This window comes from Ranitomeya imitator, chromosome 4 (genome assembly GCF_032444005.1).
Source record: "Ranitomeya imitator isolate aRanImi1 chromosome 4, aRanImi1.pri, whole genome shotgun sequence".
Classification (NCBI taxonomy): Eukaryota; Metazoa; Chordata; class Amphibia; order Anura; family Dendrobatidae; genus Ranitomeya; species Ranitomeya imitator.
The window spans coordinates 677347485-677359569 of record NC_091285.1 but is presented as its reverse complement, the minus strand read 5'-3'; the positions used below and the strand labels follow the sequence as shown (position 1 = coordinate 677359569).

The window sequence follows — 12085 nt, the reverse complement described above, 5'->3', positions numbered from 1 at the left end:
AATATGAGCCATGCAGGGGGGAATATGAGCCATGCAGGGGGGAATATAAGCCATGCAGGGGGGAATATGAGCCATGCAGGGGGGAATATGAGCCATGCAGGGGGGGATATGAGCCATGCAGGGGGGAATATAAGCCATGCAGGGGGGATATGAGCCATGCAGGGGGGAATATGAGCCATGCATACAGGGGGGGGATATAAGCCATGCATACAGGGCGGAATATGAGCCATGCATACAGGGGCGGAATATGAGCCATGCATACAGGAGGGGGGTCATTATACAGTATTGAGCATTATGTGGGATCATTATACAGTTAGGAGAACTGTGTGGCCGTTATACACTATGGAGCATCATGTGTGGCCATTATACAGTATGCAGCATCATGTGTGGCCATTATACAGTATGCAGCATCATGTGTGGCCATTATACAGTATGCAGCATCATGTGTGGCCATTATACAGTATGCAGCATCATGTGTGGCCATTATACAGTATGCAGCATCATGTGTGGCCATTATACAGTATGCAGCATCATGTGTGGTGGCCGTTATACAGTATTGAGCATCATGTGTGGCCGTTATACAGTATGCAGCATCATGTGTGGCCATTATACAGTATGCAGCATCATGTGTGGCCATTATACAGTATGCAGCATCATGTGCGGCCATTATACAGTATTGAGCATCATGTGTGGCCGTTATACAGTATGCAGCATCATGTGTGGCCATTATACAGTATGCAGCATCATGTGTGGCCATTATACAGTATGCAGCATCATGTGTGGCCATTATACAGTATGCAGCATCATGTGTGGTGGCCGTTATACAGTATTGAGCATCATGTGTGGCCGTTATACAGTATGCAGCATCATGTGTGGCCATTATACAGTATGCAGCATCATGTGTGGTGGCCGTTATACAGTATTGAGCATCATGTGTGGCCATTATTCTATGGGGGTTACATTGAGTTGTATGGCAGGGCTGCAGGGGGGGCCCCATTTGGAAGTTCGCACCGGGGCCCCTAACTTTGTAGTTACGCCACTGGCTCCCCACGATCTCTGATCGCACGGACATACTGAGATCCTTCCTCTTGCCTAAAGTCTATACAGCCATGTAAACAAAGCTCAAGGAGTTATAGGTCCACATCTCCGAAAGTCATGTCCCCCTTTCCTTAGTGCTCAGGGGGCGTCTATATGGCTTTCCTCGAAGAGCTGCGCACCCCCAAAGGTGTCTACAGATCAGCGGAGCACGTCTGCCCCTTCATTTTAGCGCTCTTAGGGGGTCATAAATGGGAAACAATGGGTGGGTGCAATTGATCTTTGATCGGAACAAGTGAGATCTTCCGGCAGGTTGAGAGGATTTCCTTCAGTGTGTGATTATGAACCTTGATGACATCTCTCTCTTATCTGTGTGACAACCTCCATCCTCCCTGCGGCACACTTCACCGTACGCTCTCTATTCTACGCCCTCCCGCAGACTCCATACACCGCCACTGTACGGGGAGAAGGGGACGAGCAGGAGACCACAGGTAACACAAATCATTCATGAACACACAACGTTATCTTCATTGTTCATCTTCTTCTCACCTAGAATCCGGCAATTATGGATGATCGGATTCTGCAGAGAAACGTCACAGTCGTAACATAAGAGATGTCAGCACAGGGTTAAACTGATCAGTCTGATGGTGAGGGGTTCAGTGTAACTCTACCTTGTCTTTGGTGTTACATGGGACTGCAGGTGACATCTACTATATTATCTGTACTCAGAGAGATATCACTGTGTCATCTGTGGTGTTACATAGGACTGCAGGTGACATCTACTACATTATCTGTACTCAGAGAGATATCACTGTGTTATCTGTGGTGTTACATAGGCCTGCAGGTGACATCTACTATATTATCTGTACTCAGAGAGATATCACTGTGTTATCTGTGGTGTTACATAGGACTGCAGGTGACATCTACTATATTATCTGTACTCAGAGAGATATCACTGTGTTATCTGTGGTGTTACATAGGACTGCAGATTACATCTACTACATTATCTGTACTCAGAGAGTTATCACTGTGTTATCTGTGGTGTTACATAGGACTGCAGATTACATCTACTACATTATCTGTACTCAGAGAATTATCACTGTGTTATCTGTGGTGTTACATAGGACTGCGGGTGACATCTACTATATTATCTGTACTCAGAGAGATATCACTGTGTTATCTGTGGTGTTACGTAGGACTGCAGGTGACATCTACTATATTATCTGTACTCAGAGAGATATCACTGTGTTATCTGTGGTGTTACATAGGACTGCAGGTGACATCTACTACATTATCTGTACTCAGAGAGATATCACTGTGTTATCTGTGGTGTTACATAGGCCTGCAGGTGACATCTACTATATTATCTGTACTCAGAGAGATATCACTGTGTTATCTGTGGTGTTACATAGGCCTGCAGGTGACATCTACTATATTATCTGTACTCAGAGAGATATCACTGTGTCATCTGTGGTGTTACATAGGACTGCAGGTGACAGCTACTACATTATCTGTACTCAGAGAGTTATCACTGTGTTATCTGTGGTGTTACATAGGACTGCAGGTGACATCTACTATATTATCTGTACTCAGAGAGTCATCACTGTGTTATCTGTGGTGTTACGTAGGACTGCAGGTGACATCTACTATATTATCTGTACTCAGAGAGTCATCACTGTGTTATCTGTGGTGTTACATAGGACTGCAGGTGACATCTACTATATTATCTGTACTCAGAGAGATATCACTGTGTTATCTGTGGTGTTACATAGGACTGCAGATTACATCTACTATATTATCTGTACTCAGAGAGATATCACTGTGTTATCTGTGGTGTTACATAGGACTGCAGGTGACATCTACTACATTATCTGTACTCAGACAGTTATCAATGTGTTATCTGTGGTGTTACATAGGACTGCAGGTGACATCTACTACATTATCTGTACTCAGAGAGATATCACTGTGTTATCTGTGGTGTTACATAGGACTGCAGGTGACATCTACTACATTATCTGTACTCAGAGAGATATCACTGTGTTATCTGTGGTGTTACATAGGACTGCAGGTGACATCTACTACATTATCTGTACTCAGAGAGATATCACTGTGTTATCTGTGGTGTTACGTAGGACTGCAGGTGACATCTACTACATTATCTGTACTCAGAGAGTTATCACTGTGTCATCTGTGGTGTTACATAGGACTGCAGGTGACATCTACTATATTATCTGTACTCAAAGAGTTATCAATGTATTATCTGTGGTGTTACATAGGACTGCAGGTGACATCTACTACATTATCTGTACTCAGAGAGTTATCAATGTGTCATCTGTGGTGTTACATAGGACTGCAGGTGACATCTACTATATTATCTGTACTCAGAGAGTTATCAATGTGTCATCTGTGGTGTTACATAGGACTGCAGGTGACATCTACTATATTATCTGTACTCAGAGAGTTATCAATGTATTATCTGTGGTGTTACATAGGACTGCAGGTGACATCTACTATATTATCTGTACTCAGAGAGTTATCAATGTGTTCTATGTGGTGTTACATAGGACTGCAGGTGACATCTACTACATTATCTGTACTCAGAGAGATATCACTGTGTTATCTGTGGTGTTACATAGGACTGCAGGTGACATCTACTATATTATCTGTACTCAGAGAGTTATCACTGTGTTATCTGTGGTGTTACATAGGACTGCAGGTGACATCTACTATATTATCTGTACTCAGAGAGATATCAATGTGTCATCTGTGGTGTTACATAGGACTGCAGGTGACATCTACTACATTATCTGTACTCAGAGAGATATCACTGTGTTATCTGTGGTGTTACATAGGACTGCAGGTGACATCTACTATATTATCTGTACTCAGAGAGATATCAATGTGTCATCTGTGGTGTTACATAGGACTGCAGGTGACATCTACTACATTATCTGTACTCAGAGAGTTATCACTGTGTTATCTGTGGTGTTACATAGGACTGCAGGTGACATCTACTACATTATCTGTACTCAGAGAGATATCACTGTGTTATCTGTGGTGTTACGTAGGACTGCAGGTGACATCTACTATATTATCTGTACTCAGAGAGTTATCACTGTGTCATCTGTGGTGTTACATAGGACTGCAGGTGACATCTACTATATTATCTGTACTCAGAGAGTTATCACTGTGTTATCTGTGGTGTTACATAGGACTGCAGGTGACATCTACTATATTATCTGTACTCAGAGAGTTATCAATGTGTCATCTGTGGTGTTACATAGGACTGCAGGTGACATCTACTATATTATCTGTACTCAGAGAGTTATCAATGTGTCATCTGTGGTGTTACATAGGACTGCAGGTGACAGCTACTATATTATCTGTACTCAGAGAGTTATCAATGTATTATCTGTGGTGTTACATAGGACTGCAGGTGACATCTACTATATTATCTGTACTCAGAGAGTTATCAATGTGTTATCTGTGGTGTTACATAGGACTGCAGGTGACATCTACTATATTATCTGTACTCAGAGAGTTATCACTGTGTTATCTGTGGTGTTACATAGGCCTGCAGGTGACATCTACTATATTATCTGTACTCAGAGAGTTATCACTGTGTTATCTGTGGTGTTACATAGGACTGCAGATTACATCTACTACATTATCTGTACTCAGAGAGTTATCACTGTGTTATCTGTGGTGTTACGTAGGACTGCAGGTGACATCTACTATATTATCTGTACTCAGAGAGTTATCACTGTGTTATCTGTGGTGTTACATAGGACTGCAGGTGACATCTACTATATTATCTGTACTCAGAGAGTTATCACTGTGTCATCTGTGGTGTTACATAGGACTGCAGGTGACATCTACTATATTATCTGTACTCAGAGAGTTATCACTGTGTTATCTGTGGTGTTACATAGGCCTGCAGGTGACATCTACTACATTATCTGTACTCAGAGAGTTATCAATGTGTTATCTGTGGTGTTACATAGGACTGCAGGTGACATCTACTACATTATCTGTACTCAGAGAGATATCACTGTGTTATCTGTGGTGTTACATAGGACTGCAGGTGACATCTACTACATTATCTGTACTCAGAGAGATATCACTGTGTTATCTGTGGTGTTACATAGGACTGCAGGTGACATCTACTACATTATCTGTACTCAGAGAGATATCACTGTGTTATCTGTGGTGTTACGTAGGACTGCAGGTGACATCTACTACATTATCTGTACTCAGAGAGTTATCACTGTGTCATCTGTGGTGTTACATAGGACTGCAGGTGACATCTACTATATTATCTGTACTCAAAGAGTTATCAATGTATTATCTGTGGTGTTACATAGGACTGCAGGTGACATCTACTACATTATCTGTACTCAGAGAGTTATCAATGTGTCATCTGTGGTGTTACATAGGACTGCAGGTGACATCTACTATATTATCTGTACTCAGAGAGTTATCAATGTGTCATCTGTGGTGTTACATAGGACTGCAGGTGACATCTACTATATTATCTGTACTCAGAGAGTTATCAATGTATTATCTGTGGTGTTACATAGGACTGCAGGTGACATCTACTATATTATCTGTACTCAGAGAGTTATCAATGTGTTCTATGTGGTGTTACATAGGACTGCAGGTGACATCTACTACATTATCTGTACTCAGAGAGATATCACTGTGTTATCTGTGGTGTTACATAGGACTGCAGGTGACATCTACTATATTATCTGTACTCAGAGAGTTATCACTGTGTTATCTGTGGTGTTACATAGGACTGCAGGTGACATCTACTATATTATCTGTACTCAGAGAGATATCAATGTGTCATCTGTGGTGTTACATAGGACTGCAGGTGACATCTACTACATTATCTGTACTCAGAGAGATATCACTGTGTTATCTGTGGTGTTACATAGGACTGCAGGTGACATCTACTATATTATCTGTACTCAGAGAGATATCAATGTGTCATCTGTGGTGTTACATAGGACTGCAGGTGACATCTACTACATTATCTGTACTCAGAGAGTTATCACTGTGTTATCTGTGGTGTTACATAGGACTGCAGGTGACATCTACTACATTATCTGTACTCAGAGAGATATCACTGTGTTATCTGTGGTGTTACGTAGGACTGCAGGTGACATCTACTATATTATCTGTACTCAGAGAGTTATCACTGTGTCATCTGTGGTGTTACATAGGACTGCAGGTGACATCTACTATATTATCTGTACTCAGAGAGTTATCACTGTGTTATCTGTGGTGTTACATAGGACTGCAGGTGACATCTACTATATTATCTGTACTCAGAGAGTTATCAATGTGTCATCTGTGGTGTTACATAGGACTGCAGGTGACATCTACTATATTATCTGTACTCAGAGAGTTATCAATGTGTCATCTGTGGTGTTACATAGGACTGCAGGTGACAGCTACTATATTATCTGTACTCAGAGAGTTATCAATGTATTATCTGTGGTGTTACATAGGACTGCAGGTGACATCTACTATATTATCTGTACTCAGAGAGTTATCAATGTGTTATCTGTGGTGTTACATAGGACTGCAGGTGACATCTACTATATTATCTGTACTCAGAGAGTTATCACTGTGTTATCTGTGGTGTTACATAGGCCTGCAGGTGACATCTACTATATTATCTGTACTCAGAGAGTTATCACTGTGTTATCTGTGGTGTTACATAGGACTGCAGATTACATCTACTACATTATCTGTACTCAGAGAGTTATCACTGTGTTATCTGTGGTGTTACGTAGGACTGCAGGTGACATCTACTATATTATCTGTACTCAGAGAGTTATCACTGTGTTATCTGTGGTGTTACATAGGACTGCAGGTGACATCTACTATATTATCTGTACTCAGAGAGATATCACTGTGTTATCTGTGGTGTTACATAGGACTGCAGGTGACATCTACTACATTATCTGTACTCAGAGAGATATCACTGCGTTATCTGTGGTGTTACATAGGACTGCAGGTGACATCTACTACATTATCTGTACTCAGAGAGATATCACTGTGTCATCTGTGGTGTTACGTAGGACTGCAGGTGATATCTACTACATTATCTGTACTCAGAGAGTTATCACTGTGTCATCTGTGGTGTTACATAGGACTGCAGGTGACATCTACTATATTATCTGTACTCAAAGAGTTATCAATGTATTATCTGTGGTGTTACATAGGACTGCAGGTGACATCTACTACATTATCTGTACTCAGAGAGTTATCAATGTGTCATCTGTGGTGTTACATAGGACTGCAGGTGACATCTACTATATTATCTGTACTCAGAGAGTTATCAATGTGTCATCTGTGGTGTTACATAGGACTGCAGGTGACATCTACTATATTATCTGTACTCAGAGAGTTATCAATGTATTATCTGTGGTGTTACATAGGACTGCAGGTGACATCTACTATATTATCTGTACTCAGAGAGTTATCAATGTGTTCTATGTGGTGTTACATAGGACTGCAGGTGACATCTACTACATTATCTGTACTCAGAGAGATATCACTGTGTTATCTGTGGTGTTACATAGGACTGCAGGTGACATCTACTATATTATCTGTACTCAGAGAGTTATCACTGTGTTATCTGTGGTGTTACATAGGACTGCAGGTGACATCTACTATATTATCTGTACTCAGAGAGATATCAATGTGTCATCTGTGGTGTTACATAGGACTGCAGGTGACATCTACTACATTATCTGTACTCAGAGAGATATCACTGTGTTATCTGTGGTGTTACATAGGACTGCAGGTGACATCTACTATATTATCTGTACTCAGAGAGATATCAATGTGTCATCTGTGGTGTTACATAGGACTGCAGGTGACATCTACTACATTATCTGTACTCAGAGAGTTATCACTGTGTTATCTGTGGTGTTACATAGGACTGCAGGTGACATCTACTACATTATCTGTACTCAGAGAGATATCACTGTGTTATCTGTGGTGTTACGTAGGACTGCAGGTGACATCTACTATATTATCTGTACTCAGAGAGTTATCACTGTGTCATCTGTGGTGTTACATAGGACTGCAGGTGACATCTACTATATTATCTGTACTCAGAGAGTTATCACTGTGTTATCTGTGGTGTTACATAGGACTGCAGGTGACATCTACTATATTATCTGTACTCAGAGAGTTATCAATGTGTCATCTGTGGTGTTACATAGGACTGCAGGTGACATCTACTATATTATCTGTACTCAGAGAGTTATCAATGTGTCATCTGTGGTGTTACATAGGACTGCAGGTGACAGCTACTATATTATCTGTACTCAGAGAGTTATCAATGTATTATCTGTGGTGTTACATAGGACTGCAGGTGACATCTACTATATTATCTGTACTCAGAGAGTTATCAATGTGTTATCTGTGGTGTTACATAGGACTGCAGGTGACATCTACTATATTATCTGTACTCAGAGAGTTATCAATGTGTCATCTGTGGTGTTACATAGGACTGCAGGTGACAGCTACTATATTATCTGTACTCAGAGAGATATCACTGTGTTATCTGTGGTGTTACATAGGACTGCAGGTGACATCTACTACATTATCTGTACTCAGAGAGTTATCACTGTGTTATCTGTGGTGTTACATAGGACTGCAGGTGACATCTACTATATTATCTGTACTCAGAGAGTTATCACTGTGTTATCTGTGGTGTTACATAGGACTGCAGGTGACATCTACTATATTATCTGTACTCAGAGAGTTATCAATGTGTTATCTGTGGTGTTACATAGGACTGCAGGTGACATCTACTACATTATCTGTACTCAGAGAGTTATCACTGTGCTATCTGTGGTGTTACATAGGACTGCAGGTGACATCTACTATATTATCTGTACTCAGAGAGTTATCAATGTGTCATCTGTGGTGTTACATAGGACTGCAGGTGACAGCTACTATATTATCTGTACTCAGAGAGATATCACTGTGTTATCTGTGGTGTTACATAGGACTGCAGGTGACATCTACTATATTATCTGTACTCAGAGAGATATCACTGTGTTATCTGTGGTGTTACATAGGACTGCAGGTGACATCTACTACATTATCTGTACTCAGAGAGTTATCACTGTGTTATCTGTGGTGTTACATAGGACTGCAGGTGACATCTACTATATTATCTGTACTCAGAGAGTTATCACTGTGTTATCTGTGGTGTTACATAGGACTGCAGGTGACATCTACTATATTATCTGTACTCAGAGAGTTATCACTGTGTCATCTGTGGTGTTACATAGGCCTGCAGGTGACATCTACTATATTATCTGTACTCAGAGAGATATCACTGTGTTATCTGTGGTGTTACATAGGACTGCAGGTGACAGCTACTATATTATCTGTACTCAGAGAGTTATCACTGTGTTATCTGTGGTGTTACATAGGACTGCAGGTGACATCTACTACATTATCTGTACTCAGAGAGATATCACTGTGTTATCTGTGGTGTTACGTAGGACTGCAGGTGACATCTACTATATTATCTGTACTCAGAGAGTTATCAATGTATTATCTGTGGTGTTACATAGGACTGCAGGTGACATCTACTATATTATCTGTACTCAGAGAGTTATCAATGTGTCATCTGTGGTGTTACATAGGCCTGCAGGTGACATCTACTATATTATCTGTACTCAGAGAGTTATCAATGTGTCATCTGTGGTGTTACATAGGACTGCAGGTGACATCTACTATATTATCTGTACTCAGAGAGATATCACTGTGTTATCTGTGGTGTTACATAGGCCTGCAGGTGACATCTACTATATTATCTGTACTCAGAGAGATATCACTGTGTTATCTGTGGTGTTACATAGGCCTGCAGGTGACATCTACTATATTATCTGTACTCAGAGAGTTATCACTGTGTTATCTGTGGTGTTACATAGGCCTGCAGGTGACATCTACTATATTATCTGTACTCAGAGAGTTATCACTGTGTTATCTGTGGTGTTACATAGGACTGCAGGTGACATCTACTATATTATCTGTACTCAGAGAGTTATCACTGTGTCATCTGTGGTGTTACATAGGACTGCAGGTGACATCTACTATATTATCTGTACTCAGAGAGTTATCAATGTATTATCTGTGGTGTTACATAGGACTGCAGGTGACATCTACTATATTATCTGTACTCAGAGAGTTATCACTGTGTTATCTGTGGTGTTACATAGGACTGCAGGTGACATCTACTACATTATCTGTACTCAGAGAGTTATCAATGTGTCATCTGTGGTGTTACATAGGCCTGCAGGTGACATCTACTATATTATCTGTACTCAGAGAGTTATCAATGTGTCATCTGTGGTGTTACATAGGACTGCAGGTGACAGCTACTATATTATCTGTACTCAGAGAGTTATCACTGTGTTATCTGTGGTGTTACATAGGACTGCAGGTGACCTCTACTATATTATCTGTACTCAGAGAGTTATCACTGTGTTATCTGTGGTGTTACATAGGACTGCATGTGACATCTACTATATTATCTGTACTCAGAGAGATATCACTGTGTTATCTGTGGTGTTACATAGGCCTGCAGGTGACAGCTACTATATTATCTGTACTCAGAGAGATATCACTGTGTTATCTGTGGTGTTACATAGGACTGCAGGTGACATCTACTACATTATCTGTACTCAGAGAGTTATCAATGTGTTATCTGTGGTGTTACATAGGACTGCAGGTGACATCTACTATATTATCTGTACTCAGAGAGTTATCACTGTGTTATCTGTGGTGTTACATAGGACTGCAGGTGACATCTACTATATGATCTGTACTCAGAGAGATATCACTGTGTTATCTGTGGTGTTACATAGGCCTGCAGGTGACAGCTACTATATTATCTGTACTCAGAGAGATATCACTGTGTTATCTGTGGTGTTACATAGGACTGCAGGTGACATCTACTATATTATCTGTACTCAGAGAGATATCAATGTGCTATCTGTGGTGTTACATAGGACTGCAGGTGACATCTACTATATTATCTGTACTCAGAGAGTTATCACTGTGTTATCTGTGGTGTTACATAGGACTGCAGGTGACAGCTACTATATTATCTGTACTCAGAGAGTTATCACTGTGTTATCTGTGGTGTTACATAGGACTGCAGGTGACAGCTACTATATTATCTGTACTCAGAGAGATATCACTGTGTTATCTGTGGTGTTACATAGGCCTGCAGGTGACATCTACTATATTATCTGTACTCAGAGAGATATCACTGTGTTATCTGTGGTGTTACATAGGACTGCAGGTGACATCTACTACATTATCTGTACTCAGAGAGTTATCACTGTGTTATCTGTGATGTTACATAGGACTGCAGGTGACATCTACTACATTATCTGTACTCAGAGAGTTATCACTGTGTTATCTGTGGTGTTACATAGGACTGCAGGTGACATCTACTACATTATCTGTACTCAGAGAGTTATCACTGTGTTATCTGTGGTGTTACATAGGACTGCAGGTGACATCTACTATATTATCTGTACTCAGAGAGTTATCACTGTGTTATCTGTGGTGTTACATAGGACTGCAGGTGACATCTACTACATTATCTGTACTCAGAGAGATATCACTGTGTTATCTGTGGTGTTACATAGGACTGCAGGTGACATCTACTACATTATCTGTACTCAGAGAGATATCACTGTGTTATCTGTGGTGTTACATAGGACTGCAGGTGACATCTACTACATTATCTGTACTCAGAGAGTTATCACTGTGTGATCTGTGGTGTTACATAGGCCTGCAGGTGACATCTACTACATTATCTGTACTCAGAGAGATATCAATGTGTTATCTGTGGTGTTACATAGGCCTGCAGGTGACATCTACTACATTATCTGTACTCAGAGAGATATCACTGTGTTATCTGTGGTGTTACATAGGACTGCAGGTGACATCTACTACATTATCTGTACTCAGAGAGTTATCACTGTGTGATCTGTGG

General features: G+C 40.7%; 1 long non-coding RNA gene across 2 annotated transcripts in view; it reads left to right on the top strand.

The window, feature by feature from the left end:
* The first annotated feature begins 1451 nt into the window (after nucleotides 1-1451).
* LOC138677301 (uncharacterized) overlaps nucleotides 1452-12085 on the top strand; it is a 355122-nt gene continuing 344488 nt past the window's right edge. For both annotated transcript variants that reach the window (XR_011320875.1, XR_011320874.1), the window contains exon 1: nucleotides 1452-1526. This is a non-coding gene — a long non-coding RNA (uncharacterized lncRNA). The remainder of the gene's footprint in view (nucleotides 1527-12085) is intronic.